The sequence below is a fragment of the Lissotriton helveticus genome, chromosome 9, assembly GCF_964261635.1.
Source record: "Lissotriton helveticus chromosome 9, aLisHel1.1, whole genome shotgun sequence".
In the NCBI taxonomy this organism is placed as follows: Eukaryota; Metazoa; Chordata; class Amphibia; order Caudata; family Salamandridae; genus Lissotriton; species Lissotriton helveticus.
Window position 1 is genome coordinate 1,076,125,767 of NC_136070.1, and position 14,023 is coordinate 1,076,139,789.

The following is a 14,023-nucleotide window of genomic DNA, read 5'->3' on the forward strand; positions in this document are numbered from 1 at the left end:
TATATTTTTTTCTGTCTCATCGTAGTAAATGCTTAAATATTCAAGTGTGAAAAAAGTAATTGTGAAGAAAGTAATTGTGAAAAAAGTAATTGATCATGGGGTGTTTGCATTAGACATCCAAGTATAGGCCCTATCTCCAAGAGGCACTGCAAAGTAGGAACAAATGTGATAAGGGTGTGAATGGTACCCAATTGCAGCATTTGCAAATGATATCATAGCTGATATCATAGCTGCCCTCGGATTGAGAAGAGCAATAAAAGCCCAACCTAATTAAAGTAAGGTAAGATTATGTTCGAAACTACCATGCCCACACTAGTTCTTGAGAACATTTGGCGTGCCACTGCATTTAACAACACATGTTCCCACTTGGACACTTTAAAAGACAGGATTAAACCAAGTCCCATGATAGTCATGAAACTACGCACAACATCTCAGTCACGGACTAGATTTTCAGTTCATCACTTATCACTCCCGACACCTGTTAACAAACACAACTAAAAGCTTGGTTGCAATTTCAGGTGTACGCTTTTAATTGAGGGCTTTTACTGCAAAATTCACTTCTGATTTTATTTTACTGTTACATTTGCTGTCCTTCCAGGCTACATCCATATGTGACTACTGCATTAACCAAACAGACTGCCAGCGTCCCCCACCCTCATTAAGGAACAAAATCTAGACAGTGCTTACAGGATACTGTGACTGTTCACCCAAGCGTCGGCCGTTCTTGCAGAACGTTCCGGCTTCAGAGACTAAATATCCACTCCACAACTCTTTTATACCATGTAAAAAGAGATCAGCACTCTGGTAGTCTTATCCAGTAGTCTCTTTATTGCGGAGACGCAAGCTATGCGTTTCGGCTCCAAAGAGCCTTGTTCTTTTCATACGGTATAAAAGTTGTGGAGGGGATATATTTAGACACTGAAAGTTAAGGGTTGGATTATTGGTATGTCAATGGTAATGTGCATGCTCAAATGTCTGGTCAACTACAAATAATTAGGCTATATACTGAAAGGCAAGCTTGTTCTTTTAAATTGGCCAATATATTGTTCTTTTTACTTTGTCCATAAATCTTATTTTCAGCATATAATTCATTAAAAGGTAAAAAACCTTCTCCCTCTCTTTCTCTCGGTCTCTCGCTTGCTCTTTCGGTCTTCTAGACTACTCTGGGATGGAAGACGGAGACAGATTCTCAAAACAATGGTTGCTCAAATCAAGTATTTAAAAAGTCACAATATCAAAATGTTTGGTTTGAATGTTATAGTTACGTTTTAGGGCAAGAAAGTAGTTATTTGTGGCCTAGTGGTTAAGGCCTTAAACTATCACTCTTAAGGTTAAGGGTTCAAGTCTTGAGCTCTCCAAGGTAATGTACAAAATAACACTTCAGGCTCAAACTTAGGTTGCTTGCTTTGTCAGTTGTCAGGCTAGAGATCATGTAGTGAATTCAGGCATGGATACACCGATCAACTGACCTTTGTTTCATCACAGTCTACTACATGTCATTGGGAGTCAAATATGTTAAGACTCTTTCATATATTTAATAATATGAAACCCGAAAATCACTGGAGACTGGCGCATGGCAAGAAGAACCTAGCACTGTGCAATATGGATACGTATATTTTCTTGCATAGCACACACTGGGAGCCTAATTTTTTCGACATATTTGAGAACTGAAGGACAAAGACATTAAAAGGGCACACAGTACAAACAATAAATCAATGCCCAGTCAAATACTTACTTTTATATAAACAAAAGACATTTTATTTCGAACACTACACATGCAAAGGCATACGAACATTCAAAAGCAAATTTGTGGCCCAGTCGACCCCAGTCGTCAGATTCCTCCAGATTGCCACCAGACCGAGTCACCTGTGAAGCCTGGCACTGAAGGTGACGTGGCGTAGGGAGCAACGATGCTGGGAGGCCCATGGCAGGGACCAGTGAGTGAGGCTGGAGGGATGGTCGTATGATCCCCTCTTGAGTGAAGTGAATACAGGCTGGGGACACACCGGGGACTTGCTGATCTCCATACCGAGGTTCTCCACTTTAAACATAGCGGGCACTGGGCTGAATGGCGTGCCTGACCTGTTCCGATCAGCGGCCCTGAAAATCCTGTCTCGGACCAAGGGCATTGTGACATTGGACTACTACCTTCTTCCCTGCACCCCCGTCCTGCATTAAGAGATGTGGACTCCAGAGAAGGCTGCAACTTGGGTGTCACAGCAACCCGAAGATAGCCTGAGAAGCGTGGGGTGGTGACTGCCATTGGCAAAGTGGGGTGAGGGGACTGTGAGAAGCTTGCCCCTATGGCAAAAGACAAGGACCAAAATCTCCCCAGCAGGGCAAGATGGACTGCTACATGAAGATGGTGGAAGCCCCACCACTCCAACCACTTGCACTCTCCCAATGGATTGCTTTGACCGTAATCACCTATGGGTGCTTTTTTATTTACCTACTTTAAAGGCGAGATCTAGACACATTTTACCATTGTCTGGTCCTTACCACTTAACAAATGGTTGCGATATCCTGGAGACATGCATGCCAGACACCAGCTGTTAATAGCAATCATAACAGGCTGTGCTGGTGAGCTCTGCATGTAGTCCCAAAGTTTCATAACTTGTGTAGTTTTGCACTGCTCCTCTAAACTCCCTCTTGACTGGCTGTCTGTAGTCCCTGTTCTCCAGACAGGCCCACACAGCCACTTGTAAATTCCCTGCTTAAGTGAAGTTATTACCCATCCAACACTTATAAAGCTCACTAGCAATCTTTAGAGCAGGCTTACCGATCTTAATCCTAAAAGGCCTGGGACATCATTAAGGATCTACATTGATGGTAACCATTAACCCTTCAAATGCCACTTCATGTGTTAAACCAGTGTGTCTGTAAGACACACAACAGTGGCCATAGCAACTCCAGTTGAACTCACCTGGAGAAAAATTGGTAAGGTTGACAAGCAGTGGCAAATACAAGGAATTGTGTGTGGTTTACCAGATAAGCAAAGTGGTGGTGGTGACTTTCCATACAAGTTTGTTGGACTAGGTGAATTCTACCCCTCCCTTCAGAAATGTCCCTAATTTGGGCACAGTTGCACTCTTAACTTCTCTAATCTGAGCAAATGATTGTCTAGAAACAATGAATGAAATAATTGCTTCAGGGCATGTCTGTAACTGACTACAGTGCTTAAACATGCTGCTGAATAATTCTGCAGACATGAAAGAACAAGGGAATCTGAGAAATTTGGATGAATTCAGATTTACATTAAGCTGTACAGTCAAATTAAATTACTTGTCTCAATTCAAGAGACAATTCATCATCCCAACAAACCGACCAGCACCATTATCTTACAGGTTTTGTAAATTTACGTGTGGACTTGCTTGCAAGACCTCAAATTTGTCTTCCCCATCCAGGGTAAATAAATGCTCTCGAAAAAAGAGTGAGGTCACAAAAGGTACATGATTACAGAATGAGATGCTTCAAAGTATGTCCCAGAATGATGTTGGCCACGCTGTCGGTCTGCTTCACCACCTGTAGATGGTAGCATCAAGACCTAAGAACCAAATGTTATATAATGCCTCTGCCGAATACATTCAACTTATTCAATGATTTTGACACTATGTGAATTGCATAGTCCACAGGAATTTCCTAATGATCATAGTAAAGTAACTGTTCCACTTTGCAATTTAATTGTAAACATCATAGTCTGGGCAAGGCCTATTCTATGAAATACAAAATGAATATGCAGTCTTTCATTTAGATTTACTAGAGGTGTGGGAACAGAGGTAAACATGTTTGCATAAAAATCTATATATAGGTAAAGAATCAAACAAAAACACTCGGGACCCAAAGATGGGGGTACTCTGGCTGGACAGAGCGCAGGTGTGGCAAGCACACCCGAAGGGGGGGGGGGGACACAATTGCTGAACTGGAGTCATGTTATTCTGCGTATGGTACATTCATGTAGGAGATACATACTGTAGTCGAGTGTATATTGTCCAATTGTCTTGTCTAACTTGGCTTCTGAGAATGTTGGAAAATGAATAAACCGATTTAAACAAAAAAAACAAAACAAAAAAAAAAAAACACTCTGGACCCACAAATTGACTGTCTGGTTGTGATTCAGTACAAAACCTGTTTAAGAATGTTGACTTAAAGTAGTAATTTTAATTTCTTTATATAGGGCTTACTACTCCTAATGAGGTGTTGAAGTGCTTTACACCGGGCAGCACGCGGTCCTGGAACACAATGATAAGGATTAATCCAGTGGTTATTGGCGGTTGTTAGTTATTGGGATTAGTCATATGTGCTGAAGGAGCCACTGCATACATTTTACTCCATTCTATTTGTGGTGGATTACATTATTAGGGACTTTGGTGTGACCATTAGTGGGAGGTATAGGAGCTCATGCTGATATTCTGTGGGATTAGTAGATGAGCTACCAGAGATAAGGTTTTGCTAGTTTTCAGGGTATTAATTTCAAATGAGCACATGTTATGATCTTTAAGATGAGGTATGGGCAATTTACAGAAACAATATTAGAGATTAATGCAAACAAACATGCACATGACTGACTAGGCTCTACTCCGAGAGGAAGGATGCAGTGGGTGATTAGTAAGGAGATGGTCACTAAAAGAAGAAGAGGAAGGGTCAATCAAATGTTTGACAGCAAGGTCAAAATGTTCATGCACAGCTTCTATATAGTTTTGTTTAAGCCCAAGTTGTTAGTATTTTAAAACCTAGTAAGTCACCAAGGAACCATAGTTTATATGGTCTGTTATAATTGTTAAATTCGGATTATAAGCTTTGTTTTTTTCTACTAATGTTTTGGCAAACTGCATTACAGATGTTGCCACCTCTTTAATAAACTTTGATCAGTATTTTTTCTTTCTTTTTTTTTAATTAAAACCAAATAAGTCTTTCTCAGCTAATACAAATGATCTTATCCAAGCAGTTGATATTTTTTCCCAAACAAATCACTGCAGGAATTATTATGTTGGATGCTGAGAAAGCTCTTGATCCACCTAATTGGGAGACACTGTTCCAAATTCTTGAAGCTTATTTTTCTTACAGTCTAATTCTGGATAAGTAGGTAAAGTTAACAAGCATTGGAAATGCAATAGGTCTCGCAGCATTAGAGTTAGTGCTTTTAGAATTGTTTATGGGTTTTTTTGTAAATCTTTAGCATTTTTGTTTCCTGTAGCCAATGCTAAAGAATTAAAAAAAAAAAGCCATAAACATTTCTAAAAGCTCTAACTCAAATGCTCCGAGACCTATTGCACTGTGTGAGGGTGAGGGGTTGAGGGTGAGTGAGGGTGAGTGAGGGTGAGGGTGAGTGAGGGTGAGTGAGGGGTTGAGGGTCAGTGAGGGTGAGGGGTTGAGGGTGAGTGAGAGTGAGGGTGAGTGAGGGTGAGAGTGAGGGTGAGTGAGGGTGAGTGAGGGTGTGAGTGAGGGTGAGAGTGAGGGTGAGTGAGGGTGAGTGAGGGTGAGTGAGGGTGAGGGTGAGTAAGGGTGAGGGTGGGTGAGGGTGGGTGAGGGTGGGTGAGGGTGAGTGAGGGTGAGGTATTGAGGGTGAGTGAGGGTAGAGGGTGAGTGAGGGTGAGTGAGGGTGAGGGTGAGTGAGGGTGAGGGTGAGTGAGGGTGAGGGTGAGTGAGGGTGAGTGAGGGTGAGGGTGAGTGAGGGTGAGGGTGAGTGAGGGTGAGGGTGAGTGAGGGTGAGGGTGAGTGAGGGTGAGGGTGGGTGAGGGTGAGGTATTGAGGGTGAGTGGGGGTAGAGGGTGAGTGAGGGTGAGGGTGAGTGAGGGTGAGGGTGAGTGAGGGTGAGGGTGAGTGAGGGTGAGGGTGAGTGAGGGTGAGGGTGAGTGAGGGTGAGGGTGGGTGAGAGTGAGTGAGGGTGAGGTATTGAGGGTGAGTGAGGGTAGAGGGTGAGTGAGGGTGAGAGTGAGGGTGAGTGAGGGTGAGGGTGAGTGAGGGTGAGTGAGGGTGAGGGTGAGTGAGGGTGAGTGAGGGTGAGGGTGAGTGAGGGTGAGGGTGAGTGAGGGTGAGGGTGGGTGAGGGTGAGTGAGGGTGAGGTATTGAGGGTGAGTGAGGGTGAGGGTGAGTGAGGGTGAGGGTGAGTGAGGGTGAGTGAGGGTGAGGGTGGGTGAGGGTGAGTGAGGGATTGAGGGTGAGTGAGGGTGAGGGTGAGTGAGGGTGGGTGAGGGTGAGTGAGGGTGAGGTATTGAGGGTGAGTGAGGGTGAGGGTGAGTGAGGGTGAGGGTGGGTGAGGGTGAGTGAGGGTGAGGTATTGAGGGTGAGTGAGGGTAGAGGGTGAGTGAGGGTGAGTGAGGGTGAGGGTGAGTGAGGGTGGGTGAGGGTGAGTGAGGGATTGAGGGTGAGTGAGGGTAGAGGGTGAGAGAGGGTGAGGGTGAGTGAGCTATTGAGGGTGAGTGAGGGTAGAGGGTGAGAGAGAGTGAGGGTGAGTGAGTGTGAGGTGATCTTCTAGGTATGTATGTGCAAAGACTCAAAGACCTACGCATCATTTGTGCCTGCCATGCCAGTAATCTTGTAGTCCACACCTTGCCTTGCCTTCTGCCGCCACATTGCTTGTTGGAGTTCATGTTTTAATGAGGAATTGTTTCTAGTACAGTGTGGGTGAGTGGGGTGAACAACAAGCTAATTTTACAGCTACAGTTTCTGCACTAACATAGCTTTTCTGCTTTTGTAGTGCAACTCTCCAAAATAGCGAGTGCATCGCAAACTCAATTTTGCTGCAAAACTACAGTGCTGTAACAATTAACGTCTGTTCTTTGTTGTGAAAACACACTTCTGTGCTCCAGTCAGTATTTTTGTGTGTCAAATGACTCAATATCTTTCAGAAGTGAAAGGTGGGGGGGCTTCCGAACGTCATTTTAAAACTCAGTTTGGGCCGGGTCTACACTATACTAGTCTGCCAACTTGAACTCACATTAAGCAGGACGCTTCCAAACTCACTACATGTGGCGTCATACAAAGTAAATAACTGCATTTGGTCCTGTGGGGGGTAGGGGCAGTCTACAACAGCCTGCGTAACCTTTTTTTTCCAAATTAAATTCCACGTGACCACGCCCCGGCACACGCACCGCAAGAGTCATTGCCGCCAGAGTTCAGCACGACGTGGAGGCGGGCAGTGTTCTTGGAGCAGCAGCAGTATTTAGCAGGCCTCTTATAAAGGCAGTGCCACCAGTAAAGTAAACCTGTGAGTAAAAATGAAAAACCAAACCATTCTACGCAATTGTATATTAGCGTTATTTTCTCCTCAAGCGAAAGGATCGGAGACACGACAGTCTAAGAGCATTTGTCGTGTGCTAGTGCACTGCAGTCCTGCTGGCCATTTAATTCCATGGAGCCAGGCGGCTGCATCGCTGTCGTGGGGCTCTGTGGACCAGCTCGCCCTTTTCGACCAGCTCGGCTGAGCTGACGGTGGTGCGGTTCTGTATGGGATGTCGGACATTGGAGCATTTTGTGCAGACTCGTCCCAGTCTGGAGCAGCCGCCTTCTCTTTTGTCAGTGTGCTCTGGCCTTTGCTGGTTGACTTATGACGGGTGGATTTGATAGCCTGGTGATGGCACATGCGTGTTGTTCGGGTTTACGTTCAGAGTTGTGTGTTGGCGGCTGCTGTTTGTACGAGGTAATTGCCATTGTGGTGCTCCGTTGGGGGTCACAGCATTCCTTTTGGTGGTGCGTGCTGGGGGGCGGGTGTTTGCTCTGCCATTTCGAGTGAAGTGATGCATTGATTGTCAGCATTGGGGCGCTTGAGCTCGGCGAGGCTCAAAAGTGCAAGCAGCAGCTCTAAAATACAAGACGGAGGGAAGAGAGGGGAGGGGGGAGGAGAAATGCGACACGGCGGGAAGGGGAGGGGGCGGAGCGGGTAAATACAAGACGGAGGGAAGAGAGGGGAGGGGGAGGAGAAATGCGACACGGCGGGAAGGGGAGGGGGCGGAGCGGGTACAATAAACAAGACGGAGGGAAGAGAGGGGAGGGGGGAGGAGAAGTGCGACAGGGGAAATGCGAGACGGCGGGAAGGGGAGGGGGCGGAGCGGGTAAACAAAGACGGACGTGCACGCGCTTTTAAGCTCAATGCGCATGCGCATTGAGCTTAAAAGTCACGGGCACTGCAAGGAATCGCCACGATTCCTTGCAGTGTGGATAAAGAGCGGATAAGTCCCAATACTCTCGCCTTGCTCGATGCGCATGCGCATCGACAGGCGAGACCTAAAAAGGAACTTGCCAAGGACGTTCCATGCTTCTGACTTTATTCGTCTTATTTATAGAGTCCCTGGTGATGGTAATATGTAGGGATACGGGTATTTGTTTCCCAATTCCTGGCATGGCTAAACTGGAACTTAATGCAGGTGATCTAATCTTATACCTAAAAGGTCAATCTGTTAGTGGTGAAAATTGAGGCTTTTACGCAGGTCGGAGGATATAAAATCAATCAGGAAATATCAGCGGTTCTGCTTTTTAATGCTACCCCCTAGTATTCGCCCTGTAGACCTTATATAGAGGTATAAGCCTATGTCAGCAATTAAGCACTTGGAAGTTTATATCTCTAATGACTACTTGCGATTTGTTTAAATAGAATTATGAGGCCACGTTCCACAAAGCATAAAGCCTCCTGAGCAGATGGAAGTTACTTCTCATGCTGGGGTTCACAAAATCATACGATTGCTTCCTTCTGACCAGGTTCCGGTTTGATCTCTTCCATCTTCTCATCTTCTCCTCGCCCATCCCAGGGGTCAGAATAATCTGTCTCGTCCTGCAGCTGCAATGCTATATCTCTGCAGGACATGGTTCATTTCACAATGCTTTGCCCGTTTTATGATACACCTAGAAAATACTTTTGAATTCCCATCTTGAAGCAGGCCACCTTTAGACAAGTATGGCCTGCTTTTATATTTCTTCAGCTGTTGAAGGCCAAAACCGTTTTTTATGTGCTTAATTGTTTTTTATCTGCTATCAGGCTTAGGGCGAGTTGTGACTTACCCGCCTGACCCTAGTCACTATCTTCAGCACTATGTACTTTACCCTGCTCCAATAGCCTGTTTAACTAATAACTTGATGAAGTGCAAGGTATTATTGTACCATTTAGAGTGTTTTAGTAGGTATTTAAGTGTGTCCCTGGTGACTTGGTAATTAGACACTTTAAGTGCATATAAAAAAATTGTTATCCTGTGTTTTACCTTGTGCTTTCGTAGTTTTATCAAAGGAAACCGAATAAAGCTATTTGACGACTTACTTCTCTAACTTTTTATTTAGCAATATTCTGCTTAGAATTCCTGAAACACTCATTAGCCAGGTGGATACCTTAATATGTGATTTTGTTTGGCAAAATCAATCTTCCCAGCTGAAGCTTAGTTGCCTACAGTTTCATAAGGAACATGGTGGGATGGTTCTTCCGCATCTATGGGTATATTTTCATGCAGCTTTTGATGGATACGATATCCAAATTAGATACCCCTTTGGTTGCTCCCTTTGTTGATAACTTTATTTTTTTAAACATAGAATGGTTTTAGATTTTAAACTACATTTACCTTCTTTGATTAAGATATTGGGCTTCCCAAAACAACCAGTAACAAAGTATTGTATGATTTTGTATTTTGTAATAAATAATTAAAGAGTATGACACCTTAATGGCATGCATATTTGACAGATTAGGGAAATGTACTCAAATTGGGAGAGGTGCAATCAATTGAGGATCCCTCAGGGCAGGTAAGGAAGGGGCTGTGGTTTAGTTTTATTGAACTTAGAAACATTCTCAACCAACAGTTAGCTAAACGTACAAGCTTCCAGAGGCAATTTAAAGTGCATATGCAAAAATAAGATGGGGGTGGGGGGGGGGGGGGGGGGGAAGGGTTGGATGTTGACATAGAAGTATTGGTTGTATTAAACAAACGCCTCTCCTCCCTCTCTGCATCTCAGCTAAACTGAAAAGGAGACTGGGTGAACTTTACGTTGAATAATGGGATGAGAACTCTCAATTTAGAGAAACAAACTTGAGAAGGATGGACATTAATTCTAGATGGCTTCTCTATTATAACCCTAAGGTTGACAATACATTTTATCCCTCTTCGCCGAATTGTTCCAGATCTTTTGATAGTCCCTGGAATGTGGCAAACAGTCTGCCCACAGCCACATGATGGGTGGGAAGAAGATAGCTTCCTAGAGACAAAATGTGTATTAACTGCATTCTTGTTGCTGGAGGGGGGAACGACAACAGACCAACACACTTAAGGGAGGAGGGAGACTAGGTTGCCTTTAGAAATTCTCAGAGACATTAGGATTAACAAGGGAATGCAGATTAGTCTTCCCTTACACTGTCATTTGATGAATGGCAAGGGTGAGGGTGGGACTGCAGATTCTGTTTTTCAAGGAGAGGAATTTTCTAGGCTTGTTCCCAATTGCTGCTTCAGGAAGATCTCACACTTTATTGTGCCTATGTCGTGGGTCGTACAGCTTGAAGTCGGCCCAAGTGCTTCCTACTATGAGAAACATCACTTTATCCAAAGGCTGTGTCTCCAGAGAAGCCAGAAAAACATATTTAGTTACAAACTAAAAATAAATGTACTCACACAGAAAAGTGGGGAATAAGTTATAAAGCAATTACTGACAAACTTCTGTCTAGCCCTACAAACCTAGAGAGAGGATGATGTCCATGGTCACGGCCTGCACGTTGTACCCAGCCTGCAGCAGCTTCAAAGCTCTAGCTGTACTTTTAAAAAGTGGTGTTTAAAGTTCACAGTCAGAAGCAATGAAAGGACATTGTTAAAGATTCCGTCACAATGCCCAGTGTCCTACATACAGAGAAAATATTTCATGTAGGAACCGTCTAATGTATTCCGGGTACCAGAGCAGGAAGTTCCCATTGAGAAGTTGTTCGTAAGGTAAGAATACATCTAGGGCCCAGATTCAGAGCTCACAGCAGACACATCAGACAGACACCAGGCATGGCAAAGCAATCTACTGTAACCTGTGTTTGACACAAAAACCTGGGCCTGCTAACTTCTGCTGCGATTTCAAGATTTGAGGCACCACCGAGAAAGATGCCAAGGCCTGAATCAAAAGGTTAACAACTGACCAGATTAAAAAAGACAAATTCAATGTTGGAAGGAGACCCGACTAATGTCCTTTGTTCCTGAGGAAGGTGCAAGGCTCTAAGATTAATTGCAATTAAAAATAGCCATGCCATGATGGTTTAACTGACTTTTGACCACAGGTTTCAAGGTGAATTTAAAGATGTCTCAGCATCTCCAATTTTCCAAGAAGGTGGTGGACTGATGCCACCTGAAGCACTTTTTTTAAAGAGGAAAATAATGATCTGAAAAAATGAGATGCAGGACATGCCATATCTTTATTCCAAGATGCAGGGTTATTTTGGGTAAAAATGTCAAAAAGAGAGGTTAGCCCATCAGAAAAGGAAGATCATAGATAGAGCCAAGGGTTACATGTAGGGTCGAACTGTAAATCAATATATTGCTAACCCTTAGAATTGTCCTTAATACTTTTTTGACCTCCCATCAAGTGAAACTGTGCTCTAATGATAAATCTTCATTGTATTAAGATATTTGTCTACTGTTGTTCAGTTATGTGGCATGGGAGAACTGAAGGTTTATAGAGTAAGGTGCAGATTCCCCATTCCCTTACTCCTTTTTCTGGATGTAGATGCCCACTGAGGAAGAGTCCCTCTTAGAAATAAAGATTGAATCTCCAATGTCATTTTGAGATAAACTTCCTGCCCGAGGTCAATCAATCACAGGGGTAAAGAATAGCCTTCAGAAAAGCAACAAACCCATGTTCTGGTAAGTGTATATTCTGCATGTTCCCTCCCCGCCCCATCAGTCATAGTGCCATGAAGTTCATGGGTGTAACTGCACTCTATAAGGAAAATGCTACTTACCAGTATGCATCTGTCCTTGGCATGTAGAGCTGTAGGGTTGTATACTTTAGCATAGATCGCCATCTGGTGTGGGGCTTGGATGTTTGCAGTTTGTTTTTGTCGAAAAAGTCTTTATTAGTTACAGATAAGGGACTCCTCCTTATGGTGACAATGTGCATGGGTATCAACTCCATCCCCAGATTGTTTTTCGCCATGAAGGGTAATGAATGAGTTAGTAGGAAAGTAGAAAAGGATGTCCATATGTAATGTATCCAAGTAAGATAACAACGGATAAAGGTATCTGGGGAGGTGGGTGGACGTATACAACTCTACAGCTCTACATACCAAGAACAGATGGATACTGGTAAGTAGCATTTTCAGTTCGAGGCATATGAGCTGTAGATTGTATACTTTAGCATAGACTATATAGCAGCTTCTCTCCTTAGAGGTGGCAACCTGTATCCATTGCAGTGGTCTGGAAATGTGTCCTCAATACAGCCTGGCCCACACTAACTTGTTGCTTTGCTTGCACATCTACACAATAGTGTTTAGTGAAAGTGTGTGGTGTAGACCAAGTTGCTGCTATGCAGATGTCATCTATTGGAATGTTCCCTAAGAATGCCATAGGAGCCCCTAGTTTGCGTTTGGAATGAGCTCTAGGGGGAATGGTTAGCGCGCGTTTAGCTTTGAGAGAGCATATTTGGATGCACTTGACAATCCATCTTGCAATTCCTATTTTTGAAATGGGATTGCCCTTGTGAGGTGGGGAGAAAGATACAAAGAGTTGTTTTGTCTTTCTAAAAGGTTTAGTTCTTTCTACGTAGTATAGTAACGCTCTCTTGACGTCTAGTGTGTGAAGAGTACGTTCTGCCACTGAGTCTGGTTGAGGGAAAAAAACTGGGAGTTCAACAGACTGATTAAGGTGGAAGGCAGAAATTATCTATATAAGCCTGGTAAGGACAATATTGACGTTTCAGACTGGGGAGGGTGGAACTCTAGGTGGAATTATTCTTTTAAGTCCTTCCATGAACGCTTTGATAGCAGGAACTCGATATAGAGACAAGTGTTGTCTGTTGTGCAGGTAAGCGGCTATTTCAGCTAGAAATAGTCGTATAGATATATATGATATGCCAAATTACATTGTTGTAGATGTAAGAGATAACAGATAATGTTTTGAAAGGAAGCCTCTAATGGGTTGCTTTTGTTATTTGTACAATAAACAACAAATCGCTTCCACTTTGCTGCATAGCATGCTCTTGTGGTAGGACGTCTAGCCTCTTTGATGATGGTCATACAATCTGGTGGGAGATTGAGGTAGCCAAACTCTAGGACCTCAGGAGCCAGATCGCAAGATTGAGTTGATTGGGATCTGGATGTCTTATCTCTGCATGGTTTTGTGTAAGACGTTTGGGTGAGAGGTGTAGCTTTTGATGTGGAACTACTGATAGTTCCAAGACGGTTGTGAACCATGGTTGTCAGGCCCATGTTGGAGCAACTAGGATCATTGTGAGGGAATGCAGTTTCAGTTTCCGAACCACTAACGGAATGAGTGGGAGAGGCGGAGAAGCATAAGCAAACTAGTTTGACCAGATCCTCCATAGCACATTGCCTTTGGACAATGGGTGTGGATACCTGGAGGTGAAGTTTGGGGATTTTGCGTATTTGAAAGAATGGAAGAAGAACTTGAGGATGAAGCTCCCGTTCGTGGATTTGTTGTGTTTGTCGACTGAGCAGATCCGCAATCTGATTGTGTACTCCTGGGAGATGTTCCGCGTGGAGGTATATCTTTTGAGGAATAGCCAATCTCCATATAGTTTGCACTAGGCGTGAAAGTTGGAGAGAGAGCATGTCCCCCCTGCGCCCGACGTTGCCTTGTTGAAGTAGTGGGAGCACCAGTTGGAGAGGGACCATGTATAAGTGGTCTGATTGGATGTAGAGGTTTACGGGTCTGAGGTCTAATATGCGGCGGCGGTGGCAGGCTCTGAGGGTTTGCCCTTCAGCTATTTCAGGGCCGGAGGCTTTCCGGAGCAGATGGAGGAAGGAGTCGCATATCAGCGGCCTTGGACTTCGGTGCCGAAGGCGGTTTTTCGGTACCGGATTGTGGTTGGCTAGAGCCCAAGCGGAAGGCTCGTCTTTGCT

The 14,023-nt window shown here is 44.1% G+C and overlaps 1 protein-coding gene across 2 annotated transcripts in view; it reads right to left on the minus strand.

Moving 5' to 3' along the window:
- The window catches only part of TWF2 (twinfilin actin binding protein 2), a 266,779-nt gene that overhangs the window by 130,119 nt on the left and 122,637 nt on the right, over positions 1–14,023 (minus strand). The gene's annotated exons all lie outside the window — the stretch shown is intronic.